Source organism: Crocodylus siamensis, chromosome 13 (genome assembly GCF_052110815.1).
Source record: "Crocodylus siamensis isolate JL-2025a chromosome 13, ASM5211081v1, whole genome shotgun sequence".
NCBI classification, from domain to species: domain Eukaryota; kingdom Metazoa; phylum Chordata; order Crocodylia; family Crocodylidae; genus Crocodylus; species Crocodylus siamensis.
The window spans coordinates 14,805,958-14,825,673 of NC_143407.1; the positions used below are offsets into that span (position 1 = coordinate 14,805,958).

The window sequence follows — 19,716 nt, forward strand, 5'->3', positions numbered from 1 at the left end:
TTTAAGAAAGGGAAGAAGGAGGATCCAGGGAACTACAGACCAGTCAGCCTCACCTCAGTTCCCAGAAAAATTATGGAGCAGGAATCCCCAAGGAATCCATTTCTAAGCACTTGGAGGACAAGAAAGTCAGCATGGATTCACCAGGGGCAAGTCATGCCTGACCAAGCTGACTGCCTTCTGTGATGAGATAACTAGCTCTGTGGATGCGGGGAAAGCAGTGGGCATAATATACCTTGACTTTAGCAAGGCTTTTGATACCATCTCCTGCAGCATTCTTGCAAGCAAGCTGAGAAAGTATGGGTTGGATGAACAGACTGCAAGGTGGATAGAAAGCTGGCTGGAGTGTTGGGCTCAACAGGTAGTAATCAATGGTTCAATGTCTAGCTGGCAGCCAGTATCAAGTGGACTGTCCCAGAAGTTGATCCTGGGGGCACTTTTGTTCAATATATTCATTAACGATCTGGAAGATGGCATGGAGTGCTTCCTCAGCAAGTTCACAGATGACATCAAGCTGTGGGGTGTAGTAGGTATACTGGAGGCTAGTTTTAGGATTCAGCGTGACCTAGACAAATTGGAGGACTGAGCCAAAAGAAATCTCATGAGGTTTAATGTGGACAAGTGCAAAGTCCTGCACTTAGAACAGAACAGTCCCATGCACTGCTACAGCTTGGGGGCTGACTGGCTAAGCAGCAGCTCTGCAAAAAAGGACCTGGGGGTTACAGTGGACAATAAGATGGATATGGATCAGCAGTGTGCCTTTGTTGCTGAGAAGGCTAACAGTATACTGGACTGCATTAGTTGGAGTGTTCCCAGTGAGTTGAGGGAAGTGATTATTCCACTCTATCTGGAGTACTGTGTCCACTTTCAGGCCCCCCACTACAGAAGGGATGCGGACAAACTGGAGAGAGTCCACCAGAAAGCAATGAAAACAGTTCAGGGGCTGGGGCACATAACTTCTGGGGGGAGGCTGAGGGAACTGGGCTTATTTAGTCTAGAGAAGAGAAAACTGAGGGGGGATTTAATAGCAGCCTTCAACTGTCTGAAGGGACGTTCAAAAGAGGATGGAGCTGGACTGTTCTCAGTGGTGGCAGATGACAAAACAAGGAGCAATGGTCTCAAGTTGCAGGAAGGGAGGTTTAGGTTGGATATTAAGAAAAGCTTCTCACTAGGAGGGTGATGAATCACTGGAACAGGTTACCCAGAGAGATGGTGCAGTCTCCATCCTTGCAGGTTTTTAAGGTCCGGCTAGACAAAGTCCTGGCTGCAATGATCTAGTTGGGGATAGTCCTGCTTTGAGCAGGGGTTGGACTAGATGTGACGTCCTGAGGTTCCTTCCAACCCTAACTTTCTATGATTCTATGATATGTGAAGAGGAAACATGCAGGGTAATCCAGCAGCATTCTCCCATCCTGTTTCGGTGTCTGCATAAAGTGATCTGCCATCCTGTTGGATAGAATCATAGGAAGTTAGGGCTGGAAGGGACCTCAGGAGGTCATGTAATCCAACCCCCTGCTCAAAGCAGGACCACCCCAAGTACATCATCCCAGCCAAGGCTTTGTCTAGCCGGGTCTTAAAAACCTCCCAGGATAGAGATTCCACAGCCTCTCTGGGTAACCTGTTCCAGTGTTTTACTAACCTACTAGTTGGAAAATTCTTTCTAATATGTAACTTAAACTTCCCTTGCTGCAGCTTGAGACCATTGCTCCGTGGTCTGTCATCTGCCACCACTGAAAATAGACCAGCTCCATCCTCTTTGGAACTACCCTTCAGGTACTTGAAGAGTGCTATTAAATCCCCTCTCAGTCTTCACTTCTCTACACAAAATAAGCCCAATTCCCTCAGTCTCTTCTCATAAATCATGTGCTCCAGCCCCTTAAGTATTTTTGTTGTCCTCTGCTGGACTCTCTCTAATTTGTTCACATCCTTTCTGTAGTGGGGGGCCCAAAACTGGACACAGTACTCCAGATGTGGCCTTTCCAGTGCTGAATAGAGGGGGAAAATCACTTCCCTTGATCTGCTGGCAGCCCTCCTATTAATGCAGCCCAAGGTGCTGTTAGCCTTCTTGGCAACAAGGGCACACTGCTGGCTCATATTCAGCTTATTGTCCACTGTAACCCCAGGTCCTTTTCTGCAGAGCTGCTGCCCAGCCAGTCAGCCCCAGCGTGTACCACTGCATGGGATTGTTCCCTCCTAAGTGCATGCTGGGGAACAGATAGCAACCTAATATATTTTAGTACATTTTTGCTGTAGAAATATCTGAAATGCTCAGAAATAAATTGTGGACCATTATCTGAAATGAGCTCCTCAGGCAAACCATAAGTGGCGAACGTTACCAAGCACTTCAGTTGTTTTTACAGCACAGGTCATGTGCACCATTGCTGGTCATTGAGAACAGGTAGTGGCTGCCATGAAGCACAGCTCCTTATTTTTTCCCTGCAAAATCAATGTACTCCCATTGCCAGGACTTTGGAGCCCAGTTCCAGGGTGGCAGAGCTCTTTCTCATCTGCTCTGAATCGTAACAACCACTTTCCATTTCCACATCAATTGAAAGCCAGGCATCACATCACAAATAAGTTTTGGTCACCCATTTTGCTTTTTAATGAGCTGTTTGATGTTGCCCATGCGACTCCAGTTTGTTCTGTTTTCATACACACAGAGCTGTTACTGTTCAGCTGCGCAGATGCAAAAGTGCAAAATCTTATGGTACCTTTTTCTTGTTTCCAGAGCATTTGCTGTAGGTAAAATAGATCATTTAGGAAGACTTCACACACAGAATTTACCCTATGTATTTTTACACATATAAAAGCAACTTGAACATTGTGTCTGTATTTGCATATCTTTCTCCTACTCCGTAATCCCTGTCATATAGGAAAGCTGCTTAGACTGAAGCCCATCTCTGCAACTTGGCTACCGTCAGCAGGGGAATAAACTGGTCCCAAGATCTTTACTGTGGTCCAGGGCCTGAGATGAGGATACAGTTATTTTCTGAACAGAAACTCCTGAAATGTAGTAACTCCCTCAAATGATGCCTGGAGCCTCTTCTGCTGGAAAGCAGCTCCTTTCAGCTTTGTTCTGCAAGCAAATACTTTGGATTTTCCTCTTCCTACCTTTGCCAGGGTATGAAATGACTACCCCTGCTCCTAAAAGGGGCAGCATTGCATGCTAATTCATAGGTACCTGTCAAGTAAAATGTACCAACAGGTTAGAGCTACTCAATTGCTTTTTTGCTTCTTTAAAAGCCTTATTTTCCTACCCTCTCTAAACTTGCTTCGTAGTTTTCTGTATGAGGGTAGACACTGGACTCATCAATGTTGATATATTTGGGAGGCATCTTACATAGCCAGAAATGATCTAATCTCCCAGGAGTTCTGTGGTTCTGGTGCATTGACCATTTCTGTTGTCTTTTTCAGTAGCTGTATCCCTCCTGCAGCCATCCAGTCCCCCAGCTGAATGATCTGATTTTGTAAAAAAATGTACACTGTCTCTTCACAACCTCCTCAAGGTGCTGCAAACATTGCCCTGAACCCCTCCCGGATAGTAAGATGGCATCCCAATAACAGGCGCCACTATCAGCAGCATTGGCCCACGATTCTGTAACTGCTGCAGGTGCATGGGCTGCCCCAGTGGGGAATCCTTCCCACTTAAATTGCCCCTCAGGCATGTTTGCTGTCTGAAGCATTTTTGTCTCTGGCTCCATCACCATCTCTGGCTGGTTTGGGGCAAGACCTCGTTGATAAAATTCACTCCCCCTGCCCATTCTGCAGACAATATTGAGTCTGTTCACGTGTGCAGGTATGTGCAGATGCTGCCTCTGGCACTGATCTGTTCAGAGCCAGCTTGGGTATCTCTGCACAGGAGCACACATCCGTCTGCCCCTTGTGGTTTAGGTTCCAAATGTAATAGCTCCATGAGTCCTAACGCTGCCCTGGGAACCCAGGCACCACATGCCATCGGCAAAATCATGCCTGCTTTTCAATCCATCCAGTTGCTTATCCTCAGACTTTCACAGAGTATGTGGCAGAGGTCTAGCCTTACAGCATCTAGGCATGATCTTGTCAGCCACCAGCCTGCTGCTGTGCCTTTTATCATTGCCAAGTTATATCAGTGGCAGACAAAGGTTTTTTGGGAGTAAGTCTTATACCTCTTATTATACCAGTACCACTTGTACTGTTCTTTCACTTTTCCTCCTCTGCCCAGCATGCAGTTTATTGCCCTCTCATCCATCCCAAGATTACGTAGCCAGTCTCTGTCTACCGATAGGGAGCAGTCTCCATCAGTTATAGCTCACTCTTATGGTGAACTGATACCTATAAAGCTATGATGCCAGGAGCTTTCAGAAGCTCCCTTTGTTGTAAAAGCACATTTGTTTCCCAAGCACAGCTCTATCCTGTAAGATGTCCCAGCCTGTATTGTCATTGTTACCCTCTGTTCGGGCCCTTCCAGCACTATGTGCAATGAAATCAGTTTATTTTCAAATTTTCATGCATTTTTCTATGGAGATTCAAGCAATGCAGCTGCCTCCACAGCGAGATCTAGGGGCAGCTCCTTCTTGTCCCCAGCATCCAACAGCTTCTTGGCTCTGGGTGTCTTCTTCCTCAGAAATGATCTCTGAGAGCCTTTTGTGTGATTTATCCATCCAGTCTGGGGAAAACAGCCCCTTTCTATCCTATGTTTTATATATTCACATAAAAATACTGTTCAGAACTATGAATATGTATCAAAAAAAAATCAGTACATTGGAAAGTGTCCGTATTTATCCTTTGGAGTGTTGCTAGTGCTTATAGCAAAAGATTAGGAGCCCCAGGACACCTGGGTCCTATTTCCAGCTGCAAGGCAGTATCTTCCAGTGATTAGAGCTGAGGACTCCTGGGTTCTGGCTCCCACTGGGGAGAACCATGTTGTTGTGGTTAGGGCAAAGCACCAAGAGCCAGGACTCCTGCCTCTGTACAACTGAGTGCATCTCTTCCCTGTCTGGAGCCTCCTTTTCCACTTCTGTTTCACCCTGTAGAGTGGGGTATTGAGAGACTTAACAAGTGTTTGCAAAGTGCTTTAATAACCCCCTGTGAGAGGGGCAGGTGCAGTGTAGTGTGATGCATTATTATTAACAGCCATAAATAGATGCATCTGAAACATGCACTTGTGACCTTCCAGAGCAAAAAGAGCAAATGCAATGCAGAACAGCACGGCCCCTCACCGCCAAACACCTCCCCGTGCCAGGCTGGATCCAGCCCGCAAGCCGTAGGTTACCAGCCTCTAACCTAGTGGTGTCCATAGACCCACAGTAAATGCCCGGTGCGTGGGGAAATATAGGTGCCAAAGAATGGGCTGCCCAGGAGCCAACATACTGAAGGGGAGCCCCCAAACTTGCCAATCAGAAAGGCTGTGGGGATGAAGCAGGAGAAGGAACCTTGGCCCCCTCCTCTTAGGTGGATTCCCTGACCGCTGGCTGTGCAGTCATTCACATGCTCTCACCATCCCAGTGAAGAACAGTTAAGTCTGTGTGGAAAAGGGGGCAGCAGGACATTTAGCTTAGACCAGTGCTGTCCAGCTTTGGTGCAGCTGAGGACCGTGTGTTGTGCAGTCTGCAGGGGCAGCCCCCTGGATTCCTCCCCCCCTCCTCGCCCCCCCCAGCAGGCTGCACCAGTTGTTTGCAGCTCCCCACCAGTGCCATGCAGCCCCCCTGCCATGGCAGTTGCATCAGCCGTATGCACCCCCACCCTCTGCTGCACAGGTAGCGTGCAACCCCCTGAGCCCTTCCTCTGGGGTGGCAGTGGGAGAGGGAGCTACATGGAAACTGCTCATGGGCTGTCCCTGGGTTAGACAATCCTAGGGCCAGAGAGTTAGGGCATGGGTTTAGATCCCATCAGGAAGAGGAAGGTTTTGAATACAGTATTGGCACATCTTAGGCAGCTGCTGAAGCTCCTGGGCTAGCGTGTGAAATCTGCTAATGCACACTCTGGCTGTCTTGTGTGGGAGGTGAGGTGTGCTCTGAGAACAGCTACTGCATCCGATGCAATAAGCAGGGAGGGTCTAGTTTGTGAATCCTACTGCAGATCCCAGGCACTGCAGCAGAACTGCGTTTTTCAGTCACGCCCATTCCCCTCTGCCTGCTCTCTACCCCGGCTGCTGCTAACCCACAAGGGCAGGGTTGCAGGCTCTTAAGCAATTTAACTGTCAATAAACCAGGGGTTTGGAGGTGGGAATTCACTGGGAAATCTAGTCACACCATGACAGCTCTCTCCTACTTCTCACCTCTGAGAACAGCTGCCACCTACGCTGATTTAGGGGCCTGCCTTTGTCTCCTAAATTTGAAAATGCTAATCGTTGTTCTTTCCCATCCAGCAAACCCAGCACCTGCCTTGTCCCAGTGTTTCAACTGCAACCAAAACTTTGCAGCCCAGCTCTGTTGCTGGTGCTTATTATCACAGCTCCACCAACTGCCATGAATTACAGTGAGTGACACTAGCAGAGGATCTTGCCCAGGTTATTTTTCTCTCCTTGTTAGTGAACCTTCCCTGTAGTGTTGTACATCCAAACCTCCTGGTTTTGCTCAAGAGCCAGAAAAGGAACTGTTGCAGCCCAGTGTCACTGTTCAGCTGAGCGAACTACAGCAGAAAAACGTGGGAGAGCCCCAGGCGTGCGGGGGATAGTATGGACATGTCTTTTGCTTCCCTGCTGAGTATCCTCAGGCAAATCATTTCCCTTCTCCATGCCTCAGTTTCTCTTCTCTTAGACTTGGAGCTCTTTGAGCAGTGACTGTCCCATGCTGTGGACCTGTGAGGTGCTGGGTCCACTGGGTTATTTGGGTATGTTTGGTGCTTGGCACAGTCTCAGTTGGGAGGTCCTAAGCATTGTGACTTATGCTGTGGGTTGTAGGCAGGAGATGCACTCTCCTTACATGGACTATTCAGACTTGGGTGATTAGGGCTACCTTCTGCCCTGGACCTGGGAAAGGGCAGGGAATGGAGGAGTCCTAGCTCCATTTCCACCACCCCCTCTTGTTATCTGGAACAGCTGGAAGGGGGCAGCTAAAAATTAACACCCTTGGGAGCAAAAAGTGTCTTTGAGTTGCTGTAGCTCCCAGAGCTGCTCCTGAGATGGTGGCATTCATATCTCCTGGCTGTACCTAATGTCACAGCCTAACCCTAAGTGCTGTTGAGACTCAAAGGCTCCCGCTCCGCATTGCTTGCTCAGCATCCCTCGCAGTCCGCCTGCTTTGATTTAGGTGCCTAATGTCAGCCCTCTCATGCTGACCATGGTGGACAAAACTGTTAGAAATGGACTGCACCCGCAGAAGGTGTAAGGTTTCCTGCCAGTGCAGGATCCGGCCTGCTGTACTTCAGACTGCTGAGAGGTGCTGTCAGTCGTGCTGAGTCAAAATAAACTCATGCATAAAATTAAATACAACGAGCCTTGAGTTTTTGTACTTGGCAGTCTGGAATGGTTTATAAAGGACTCTCAGTCGTTTGCATTAAATACCCCTTGGTGACTCACAGGAGACAGCCGGACTGATTTATGCTGCAGCCAATTCAATGTGAACCCAAATATATATTAAGTATTGTTTGCTGCTGTCGTTTCTCCGCCTTCTGCTTTCCCAAAGATCCTTAACTTTTCAATCAGTTTCAAAGCCCTGAATGCAGCAAATCCTCCGAGAGGGCACAGGGGGACCCACAGAATAATTGCTTGGGGGACATCAAGGCAATGGGGGCAGAGTTTGTCAGCCAGAGAGCATATTTATCCTTCCACTGGATGAGGGAATGAGTGTGAAATAAGCGGCTTATAGAACATGGAAGCTCCAGTCCTCAATTCCCCGTGCTTGGATTTGAGCATCCTCCATAGGGCCATTATGAGCCTTCTCATTCTATCTAATAGGGCCCCCTAGGGGGATTAGTGATATTGCTCCTGCATACATACTGCTGTTCTCTTTAATGAACACAACTTGGCATTAAATCAGAGCAGGGCAGGGGTGTGGAAATGCATGTCCCTTTGCATCAACGATCTGGTGGAAATCTTCCCCCACAGATGTACGTTTGTCTGAGTCCCCTGTGGGAGCTGGGGCGTTGGTTGTAGCCGTGTTGGTCTAAGGATGTAGGCAGACAAGATTCTTTGAGTAAATCCGATATCTTTTATTAGACCAGGTCAAATAGTTGAAAAAATTATTCTTTAGAAGCTTTTGGGTACAAACACCCTTCTTCAGGCAGACGCTCCCTCTGCCTGAAGTTGATCTGATAAAGATATTAGATTTACCCAAAGAACCTTGTCTGCCCGTGGGAGCAGAGCAGCACAGTCCACTGGGTGCTTGAGTCTGAACAGACTGCACCGGGGTTTGTAAACTGGTACAAGTTGGTACTTGGGAGTAACTGGGAGGCAGTAGCCCCTGGGTGCAGACAGCTGTCCCCATCCTGGTCAGTGCTGCTGACCTTGCGCAGTACTCTGGCCTGGGGTTGTGTAGGATCATACCCTCAAATGCAGAATCGAGGCAAGATGTGGAAAAGGTAAAATAGCAGCAGGCTTGTCCCAGGAGCGTCTGCCAAACCGCCAAAACACAGCATCAGGGAGATGCTTACAGAGCCTCATGGAAACAAAAGTTCCTGAATGCAAAGGACTGAAAATGGCCTTTTAGCCTTCCTCGGGCTGACAGCAGGGCTATTTGTAGGCAGTTGTGGTAAACTCTGAGCAAACAACAAGCTGGCTTGGATTTCATTCCCCCCTGTCATAGTAAATCCAAACCATCCAGGTCAGTATAAATGCTCCTGTTGATCCTTAACTCTCAGCCCAGTAACATAAGTGGGGGCGGGGAGGGAGACTGGCTGGGATACAAAAAGAGAAGCAGCTGTGCATTGCCACCTCCAGGCCTGTGGTTGCACAAAACTGTGTCAGTAGCTGGGTGTAGATGCTGCCCAGGGCACTCAAGCATCTAACTACACCTCAGCCCACTGTGGTAAGCAGTGTGCTCTAGTGGCTGGCTGTGAGGGGACCTAGGCTGAGTTATGGCCACGTGGCCCTATCCATTGTCCATCGTGTCTCATTAGGGACTTTGGGGCAAGGACTGTCTGCGTTTGCATCTCTCCTTCCATGCGGGGGTGTGGTCTCATTTAGGGACTTCTGGTGCTACAGTAACATCAGTATCTGTGCTGAAGTCCATAGCGAGCACCTAAGAAGTACATCCCCTTTTAAAAATAACACAAAGAGTACTAACTGTGAAGTCAGGAATAGGGCCCACTGTTGAACTTGGATTCCTGAAGCCCCGAGAAGATCTGTGTTCCTGAAGACAAGTTCAGCACGTACTCCAGATGCTGAGGGGCAGCACTGGGATTATTTCTGTGAAACACTTCATTCCACCGTGTTCTGCGACGGGTGCCTCCTAAGTCAAAGTGATGCTTATCTCCACGGGGTGGCGTGATGACTTCTCTGTGATGCAGGTCCCATGCTGCTCCTTCAGCTTCATTAGAACTCAGCCTGTTTTCACACCAGATGTCCCGAGCTGTTTGCTGAAGGGGGTTTTATTCATGTATGAAGCACAGTGTTAGTAGGTTAGTGCCCTGGCTTTGAATGTATTTGAGCAAGTTGCCCCATGGAAGTGACTTCTGAATACGATTCCAGTTTTGTTGGTAGGGCTCATACAGTCATCCAGGCAGAGTGCAGTTGGCTGCCATGAAAATGCAGGGTTATGCTGGAGTCGTTAAGCAGCTTTTAGATAATCAATTATTATTTAATTAAGTGCCATCAATACTGGTCTGTCTTAATGTGCAGCCCTGAAAGACCCCGGCTGGCAAAGGTAAGAACAGGTGGCTGTGGGACAAGGCCTGAGAGCAAAGTGCTGCATGGTTCTGATTATTCTTACCTTACTGCATTTCTGTAGTGCCGTACAAAGACATGGAAGCTCAGAGAGGGCCTGGAAGGAGGCAGGGCAGGGCGGCACCATAGAGCAGAGATTCTCACTGAGGGTGTGGCGGTGCCCTGCTGTGATATGAGATCCTTTTAGGGATGCCACGGGATACCCACAGCACTAGCACTGTTCTGTATGCAAACACCTGCACTGATTCACAAGACAAACCCAGAGACTTCAATAGGAAACCGTTGTGTCAAAAGCATTCTGACCCGTTGTGGGCTCTCTGAGTTCTTTGCAACAGAAGACATGCTCTTTAATTTTTCTGTAGTCAAGAACAAGAGAAAGCTAAGAGCTGGCATTTTCCTTGAGTCCAAAAGGTTGAGAACCACTGCCTCAGAGACTGTCGTATAGTGAGGTATAGGATTTCGCAGATGATAGCCCACTTTGTCAGAAGCCATGAGTGCTGTAGTCTGTTCATAGCCTCTGACAAAGTGGTTTGTCACTTACAGAGCGTATGTCTGTCTCTGCCAGTCAGCCTGTAAGGTACCACCGTGCCTTTCTGTCTTCCTGACTTCCGGCTAACACAGCTAACCACCTCTCTCTTCTCAAGGAGGAGAGACCCTGTCTCTAGAATCTCATATGAGGAGTTTCCCCCTGAACATTAATGATCGTTCCTGCTTCTGATCCTCCTGACATCCATAGTTGTGTGGCTGGTGGTAGAATTGCCCGGCTGGGGTCTGCATTTGACACAGCAGAGGAGGAAGCAGTAGCACAGTGTGGAGAGCAAAGGGTTACAGAGGAAAAGAGCAAGAGCCTTGCGGCTGCTTGTGAATCTCTTTAGCTCTGAGTGTGCGTGTGAGCTTGAGGAAGACGCAGTGAGGGTGTGTGACAATTACCAATGGAAATTGAACATTTGTTATGAGTTAATATATTCTGGTTATCTGAAGGGAGATAAATGCAGCGGCTGCTCTTGCTGCAGCGGGGAGGGGAGCTCAGTGTAGCAGTGGGCTAGGAGGGGTCTGCATTGCCGGGAGGGGAAAGTTAGCACTGGGAAGGGGCTCCCTGGAAGGAGACTGACAGATGGATTGGGAGGCAGGTGCACAGGGGGCTCATCCTGGCAGAGTCGGCACCGTGCAGTAACCCTGGATTGAAGAAGCCTTAGGAACAGAGGACTGGTCTTCCCCAGACGAGAGGGGCCAAGTCCCCAGCTGCCCCAGAGGGACATGAGTTTTCTCACCTGCTGTAAATGAGTCATCCATGTCCCCACAAAGAGCCTGCCAATCCTAGAAGACGAGGCTGCATTTAAGTATGGGTTCAGTGCTGCTGGATACCTTCAGGGGAATCTAGCTGTGACTGGCAGTTGCGGGGCAGCGATATCATTTACAAACACTGTACTCCGCAGCGAATACTGATCAGTATGCAGCTGCCATGAGAGATGTTTGCCGTATGCTGGTGCTGGAAAGTTTGCTGTATGTATCTGGGGTTAAGTTCACTAGCAGGAAGATAACATGATGGAACCAGATACAAACCCTCTGGGTAGGCCAGGCAGGAGGTGAAAAAACAAAATACAGTCACAGCTAAATAGCCTCATCAGTTTTCAGACCCAGCCAAAGGAAGCCAGCTTAGTTTAAGATTAAGCAATGCCTTGTTTTTAGAAATCTGGGCAGTCACTGCATTGAGCCCCTGAAGGTGTTGAGCTCAGAGGCTACAGAGCAGTGTCAGCGGGGATTGCTCAGGTCCACGAGGTCCAGTCAAAGAGCAGGAGAGTTATAGGGGATGAAGGCAGGAGGACTGGCACTTGAGAGGTGTCCGCAGAGACCAAAGGGGAGTCCCACATGCAGCTTTCCCTGAACTGTGACACTCACTAGCACTTCCTTGAACAAAGCTCCCCAATCTGCACAAACTGCAGATTCCTGTTCAAAATCTGATAACATTCAAAATCCAGTACCATGCATTAGGTAGTGTCTACATGCAAACAAATGGAAACAGCTGCAGCCTTGGATTCTAGTTGGAGTGGCTTGCTTTGGTTTATGTACCCTAACTTTCTGGCTTTAAACTGGAACAAGCCTGACTCAAACCAAAATAAGAGTACCTCTGTGGCTTTTTGCAGTGATGCAACTAAACCAGATTAAAATTTAGCATTTGCACTCAAGACAGATCCCAAATCAAAATCTTTCCCACCCTCATTCCTGCCCTCAACAGTGTTTAAGTGGCACAATGCCTGGCTTGCTATGGCAGGTTTGTCCACTGCAGCACTCAGGAGTGCAGGTGTGGGCCAGGACCTGATGCCTCGGGCACTAGTGTACATAGGACAAACAGTCGCTGCCCCAAAGTGCCAATTTGGCAGGCAGTCCCCTCTGATATGGCAATTCTGCCAGGTCTACTACACTGTGGCCTCTGGCTACAGTGATATCCTCCTCTGCTAGTCCAGTGCATTAGCCTTATGAGCCAGTTCTTTAAGGCTGTTTCTTACTTTTTTTACATTAATTTAATCTTTTCCCCACTTTCTTACATCAAAAACAAAAACAAGCCAATAAAAAAAAAATCCCTCTCCTTCTTATATTTAAGGACTCTGGGCTTCAGCATTGCCTAACAAGGCTGTGGCTTAATTACAGCACATCCTGAGAGCACAGTTTCATTCTAATTTGCTTTAGAGCCTCTAGGTTTTCATGTTTATGAGCAATTCAAGCCAACAGCTATGATTTCTAATGGGAGTCAGGAGGGAATGTGGTGGTTTGAAGCTCGGGATTTAAATCCTTTGCCAAAGTGGTTTATGAGCTAAATCCAGTGGATGAGAAAGCTTTCAGCTGGGCAGGGAAGGTGTAGTGTAGCTAGCAGGGCTTGGAGCTTGGAAGTGAGGTAGTATGAGTGAGTGGCTAGAGCAATTGCCAGTGCTGGGACAGTTGGTCTTACCTCTGCCATTTTCCAAAGTAAGTGGCAGTGTCTAATGTTACAGTCCGAGTTTGAATATCAGTGATATGAACGTAGAGATCATTTTGTGATGGCTCCTCATCAGTGCCCTTGTGGCAAGCTCCAGTCCTGCAGATTGCTAAAACAGCACCTACAGTTCCCATTTTATGGCTGGAGAAATCCTATAGGTTGGGATCACACCTCTTGTTCATCTGCATGGAAATTGTATTTTTGAAGCTGAAAAGCAGTGTGGGGCCGCTGAACTGACGTACTGAAGGCCCCGAGAATAGGAGTGACCCGGAGAATTCATGAACACCGACGAGCTAGTTCTGACCACGTGAGAACTGCCCCCACCGAACACGTCCTGTCAAGGGTCTTACACCAGGTTTCTAATCACCCTTACACCACTGCCTTCAGAGCACAAATCACACCTGCTCTGTATGGAGCCTTCCCAATTCTACACAACCCACTCTTCCACTTTCTAACGTGTGCAGACCCGCAGGTGATGGCTACACTGTATTGGAAGAGCTCCTGCCACATGGGGCCAGAACCGTGGGCCCCTAAATCTCATGGAGCCATGCTTCTGGGCTGCTCTCCTGTAGGTCCCACATATCCTCCCCTGCTTCAGGAGAAGGCCAGGAAGGAAGTAGGGGGTACACATCTGAGCCCTCCCTGAATGAGAGGCCCTGGACTCTAGACATGTGCCCTAGACATTGGGCTAGCAGGTGGGAGGGTTTTCCTCCCTCACAAACTATAGCTAGTTCTGGTTTTTTTCCTAGATGCACTTTTGAAGATGTATGCACACACCTACCTAGGTGGAGTAGGATTGCCCCAGGGTACATGCAGCCACAGTGGAGCTTTCTGGGCATGTTCAGAAGGGCAGTCATAGCTGTGCAGGTGGAAACAGGATAAAAAATCTGCATAACTGTAAAAAATAGCACATTTAGATGTCTAAGTAGCACTTAGGCATGTAAAAGTGAAATTAGATTTGGCCCTAAGTGCTCAGATACCCTTTGGCTAAGTACAGACAGTCAAAAAGCCCAAGGCTGAATTGATTCAGCCTTCACAGGGTAGTCTAAGCTGTGTAGATTGAACTGATAAGCGAGTGAACAGACATTCACTTTTGATTCTGGAAATGCAGCCATGTGCCTGTAGTGGCCCAGGCCAGAAGCTGGGGGGCATTTGAGCAAACCTACCTGCTTGGCTTCGGCCAAGGCTAGCCCATTTACCTGGCAAGGGAGGTGGAAAGCATCCTGGGATGCTGAGGGACTGAGAGTTAACTTGACTCTGGAGTGGATCTTGGACAGAAGTTCAATAAACCGATTTAACCTAAATCAGTTAACTCTGATACTATATCCATCCAGGTTTATCTTAAACTGGTTTCAACCATTTTGAAAATGGTTTATATGCGTTGAACTTCTGTTGTGTTACAGATTTGAACCAGTTTCCAATCACTTACACCGGTGTATGCGTAATTTCTGTCCCTAGCCTTTATGATTTGTAAAATCTCCCTCTTGGTCCTCACTGTGGGCCCTTACAATAGGAGCAAGACAGGCCATCCAATTGCCAGGCAGAAGGGGTCTGAAAATGTCTAGAGAAGCAAAATCAAATTGAACCAAATAAAAAAGTTCACTCCCATTTAGGCCTACCTCATTGCTTAATAGCCTGTGTGTCAGTGCTCAGTGAAGAAGGGATCCCAGCACCTCTGGTAGGCAGTGAGAAAGTACATGACTATCTACCCATCTAACCTGTGGCTGTTTTGTATTTTTTTAGGTTATCCATCCCTCTTGCCCATCAAGAGATCCCTACGGTATTGACTGACCGGTCCATGCAAGTGGCCGTGGTAAGTCCAAATCCTATTGACCCTGTTTTCTGACAGCCTCCTGGGCTAAATCCATTCCTTGGTGTAACTCCCTGGGAGTGGCTGGAGCTAGACTAGAATGAAAAACAGCACCTTTGAGTAGCCTGAGAAATTTAAGATGAGCTCCTCTGGAGCAGAGAGGTAGCTAGGCACTGGGAATTTGTCAGAGCTGATTCACAGCGTTTATTCTTCCTATAATCTTCCAGACACCTCCAAATATAAGCACAGGGACCAGTGTGTTAATGAGGAATTTATGACAACCCTGAAAGTCTTACACAATGAAAATCATCCTGGTCTGTGACCCCCATAAATCTTTGAATCTGCAGAGTGCCGGCACTAGTCCCAGGACCAGGGAGAGCTGGATGGCTTAAGGTTATCTCTGGTGATGTGCTGTGGGCAGGGGTGTCATTAGCCATTTTTGCTCTCTGGACAGAGATGTCAGAGAGTGGAGGCATTTTGTGGGGGTTGTGCTGTGACCCTGGGTGCTCTCTCCATCTTGGATGCTGCTGTCATGGTGTGGGTTCAGGGACACAGGATGCTGCTGCCAGGGTGCAGACTCTCTGGGGGGATGCCAGTTTGGTGCCCCCTCTAATTTGGCCCCACTTATACTATTGGCTGTCCTTAATTAAACATGTTCTATCCCCATGCAGTATCTCCCTCTTAGATTTACAATGTGATACAACCTGGCTTTTTTGCTCCTACTGTCAGTCCCCAGCAGTGGATTGCAGTTTCCTCTGTATCCAGTTACTCAGTTCATATTTATTCGTGTGTTTTACTCTTGAGCTAGTGGCCAGCATTTGACATTCAAGCTGTGTTGGTTCAATTAGGTACTGTTTGCCAGGTGAGTTGCACAGGGTTACTTTTGACCCCAATGGCTAAGTCTGCAAGCACCTCAGTTTCAAATACTCTGCAGAGATGATTGTGTTGCTCTTTGCACCAAAAGACTTGCTCAGCAATCCTGGTGGGCAGTGAGCCCAAAAGGGGCTTGGAGCTGGAAATCGATGTACTGGGCTGGGAGCCAGGAGACCTGTGCTCTAGTCATTGCTTTGCCAGGTGACCTTAGGCAACACCATTTCCTCATTTGCAAAACGGTTGGTAATGACCATGTTTTCCACCCTCTTTGTACAGTGCTTTAGGATTGTAGTTTATGTTTGCCTTTCTATAGCCAAAGACAAACGTACAAAAGTTACACTCACACCCTGCTCCTAAGAGCTGCACAGGATGTGTATAACTTACTGAAGGCTGCGGGCAGGTCAGCCTTCACAGAGAGACATCGCCTTCCAGATGTGTGTGCCTTGAAGATAAATTGTCACCAGCTGATTTAGCAGGAACCAGAGAAGAGAGTCACTGTCAGCTGGGGAAATCTCCAGTGTGGTGGTAGGATGTGAACAGGGACACATTCTGGCAGCTTGGAGGCTGTAGCTGCTCTCAGGTCATGAGCTGTATGTCTGGGGTCAACAGGTCAAAGGACAGTGTGGACAGTGGTTTTTTGCCTGCATATTTTCATGAAAGCAGGAACTGAGCTGCAAAATCAAAGCCAGATCAGAGCTTTCTCCTTAGTAGAGGGCTGTTTGTTGCAGGCTTTGGCTCCAGCCCATGGCAAGTGTGCATGGTGTTGCCCTCTTAGTGATGCTCTTGTCTAGGGAGGTGGAATGGGAAGACAGCTGTACTGGAGTAATGCCAGTCCCTGCTTCATGCAGTGCAGTGCCATGAATCAGGACGAGCTCAGCTGCTCCTTTCTGAGAGATGATACCTAATTCCACAAGAATTCCACTGGATTGCCCCTTAATTAAGAAGCAAATTTGGTGCCTTTTAGAACTAATGAAAATGACAGTCTGCTAATGGTAGATTTGTGCAGCAGGTGCTGTGAAATCTTTCCCCACGCAGCCCTGCCAATGGCCTTGCTCCCACCTGCTATTCCAGCCCTGAGCTCTGCTCCCACCCACAGCTCTGTCAGTGTCCCTCAATTTGGATGCTCAGTGCCCTGTTACGGCCTCCCTCTACCCACCGATTCAGCCATTGCTCTTCAATCCTAGCCCATAGCCCCCTCTTCTATTTCCTCTTTACACAGTCAGCTCTGCCAGTACCTCCCAAGCCTAGCCCACAGCCCCCTGCTATTCCAGCCCTTTACATGGGGTTCACTGAAATCATATCTTCATCTGATCCCCAAAGTGACCAAGAAACATGGCTATGTGGCAAAACAGAGCTCTGGGCTTCCCAGGCTCATCTGATGCCGTGAAAACTGAAAGAGGGAATGTGCCCAATTGGATCCTGGTTATGGTGATTTAAAGATAACTCACTTAGCAGTTAAGCCTTTGCGTCTCACACAATGAGCTTGTGGAACTCATCTCCATAAGATATTGGAGCCAAGAGCTAAGAAGGATTTGGGGAAGAGGAGACATGTGGATAACAGGAACATTGCCATTAAGGATGCATGAATAAGGATAGACAAGACAACATTTCAGTGAGATAAGAGCCAAACTCTAATGGGTCAGGAAGAAATTTCTTCAACCCGCAATGACCAGGGAATTTCATAATTGTCCAGTGAGGGGGATGTTGCACCTTTCTGTGAAGCACTCGGTGCTGATCAATGTAAAAAACAGTGTACTGGGGTAGATGCCCCCCAGTTTGATCTAGTTGGCAATGCCTGTAGTCCTGTAATTATGCATGTGGGGCGGAAAAGTAAATCATGGTGCCCATCAAGAAAAATGCATACTCCAGCTACTGACACCGCTCCTGTAGGAGTGCTTCTGATGCAATGGCCACAGGGATGACCACTGGTTCTGTAGCCCTCTGTCTCCTGAGGAGCCTGGCCATCAAGTCCATGCTTCTTGCCATAGTAGATGAACAACAGAGATCCCAGGTGTCATTGTTGTCTTCTGCTCCTTCTGCAACTAATGGTGATTCGTCTGCAGTTGTAGTGCTTGCAGTGGGTTCTCTGGGGATTGTAGGTGCAGCGTGTCTGCATGAAGTGCATGATTGTGGTGTTTGGGTCATGCAGGATGCTCGCATTTCTGCCACTGTTCTGGCTTATCCAGCTGCACTCTGCATTGCATCCAGCACGGGCACATCTCGCTTAGGTTGACAGCAGCTTGCACTTTCAGTCCCAGCTCTGAGTCTTGCCTGCAAGTATTACCCCCCCCTGCTTGAATCATAGTTATCATTCTTCCTCCTCCCCCCACTCCCCTTTTCCCTTCATTGCTTCCTGAATCCACACAGGCGTGGAACTTGCTCCCATTTCTCCTGCCGTCCAAACACTGTCTCTCTGGCCTCCTCTGGTGGAGACGACTGAGGTACGCAAGCCCTTGGCTGCTGCTGTAAAGCTAAGAAGTAATTACTTTGCTTGAGATACCAACACAGGGAAATTGCATTCTCTCTCCCCTGTGAAGCATGCCTGGGAAGCAGTGTCAGGGAGGGGTCCATTCATCTTTCTGCTGTCGAACCACTGATTTGACACTGGCTTAGCCCCTCGCTTTGCAGCCCGATCGTGCACTGACAGCCAGACCAAAGGGATGATGAACACTCATTGCTACATGCAGTTTATCCCCTTGCTGTAAATGCTAATGCACCCGCCCAGTGCAATGAATTATCCTTTTCACGCCTGGCAAGCCAGTTAGTCCCTTTTGATGTTGCCAAAGCTAGCGAGCAAGGAAACGTCAGCCCATTTTCTGCAATGGGAGCACAGAGAGAGCAAGGAGGAGTTCAGAAGAAAGCTATCCCATTCCTCTATCTTTAAGGAAGATTAACTCTTTAGAGCTGGGATCCCTCATCATCACTGACCATTAGTCTCATACCCATAGACAAGGTGAAGTGTGGGGTTACAAAAGGCCCCTCACCTAGGGGGTGGGTGTTTTGGATGTTTTGGGAGAAAGGAGGAGACATGGTTATACTGTTATTGCACTGGATGAGGACTCTGGAGGCTAAGGTTTGACTCCCAGCTCTTTTCCAGGCTCCCTTTATGGCTACATAGGGCCAAATTCGAATTGGCTCTTTAGGTGTCTCCATCATGGTTTCCATGTGCTTAAAAATTAAAAATTAGGTATCTGGCTCCATGAGGGTGTTTCAGAGAAATGGTGGATTGGCATCTCAACTCCTTGTACAGTCAATGGGGAGAGTTAGGAGTCTCCAAAGGGTGACTCACAGAAGCCCTGAGCAGGGAGCTGCCTGGAGCTAGTCAACAGGAAACACGGAGCACAGAGGTGTTTCTGAAACCACGGCCCTCCCCGGAGTCCTGGTGTCTGACTCATGCATCTTACCTGTATCTTCCAGTGTCAGAGTATATAGCGCTTCCTTCCAAATCAGGTCTCTGGAGCCTGGAGTTGGTAGATGCCTGCCTGAGCAGTGAGGGATGCCCTTGCTCTCTGCAAGGTGATGGGTTTGCATTACCACATCTCTCTAGAATTGAATATTCAGTGTTTGAGATGTTGGACTTATTGAACTGAATCAGACCAGGGCTCATCTAGCCTTGTGTCCGCTCTCAGTTACTGGCACTAGCTGCTTCACAACTTCCTAATTGTTCAGTAACTTGCCTATGAAAGCAGTTCCTTCCCCAGGTCCCGGCTCTGTCAGTGAGTGGCTTATTCCTTATAAAACCACTGCTAAATGCTTTTAAATGTCATTGTGCATGGTCTCGTTAGCCGTGTGAATGCCTTATCTTTGAATTCTACTAATCTCTTGGTCCTGATGATATCTTGTGGCAGTGAGTGCCTCGGTTGGATAATGGGCTATATATGAAAGTGTTTCCTTTTACCCATGCCTTCAGTTTCATTGGATGTCCCTGTGCTAGGATTTTTAAATATAGATGGAGCACTTTGATTTGGCTTCGTTAGCACATTCATTAATGTACACCTTTCTCATGCCCTGAATCTCCTACCTAGCCCCAAGATCACTGATTCCCATTCCATATTGCAGGACCAAGGCTTTTAACACAACTAGAACAGGTAGGTACAGATGTGGCAGTTCACGTAGCAGCCCCTCATTGAAATGCATGAGCCACAGACCTGTCACCAGAGACTTGACTTCTGTAGAGTGTATTTATACTCCCAGCACTGAAGGCAGAAGCTCTTCAACTGAGCAAAGAAGCAAAATGTATTGTCAATATAAACTGAGGAG

General features: G+C 48.1%; 1 protein-coding gene across 4 annotated transcripts in view; it reads left to right on the plus strand.

Moving 5' to 3' along the window:
* The window catches only part of SYT2 (synaptotagmin 2), a 206,975-nt gene that overhangs the window by 135,891 nt on the left and 51,368 nt on the right, over positions 1 to 19,716 (plus strand). For all 4 annotated transcript variants that reach the window (XM_090025554.1, XM_090025555.1, XM_090025556.1 and 1 more), the window contains one exon: positions 14,517 to 14,586. The gene's annotated coding sequence lies outside the window, so the exon portion shown is untranslated. The remainder of the gene's footprint in view (positions 1 to 14,516; positions 14,587 to 19,716) is intronic.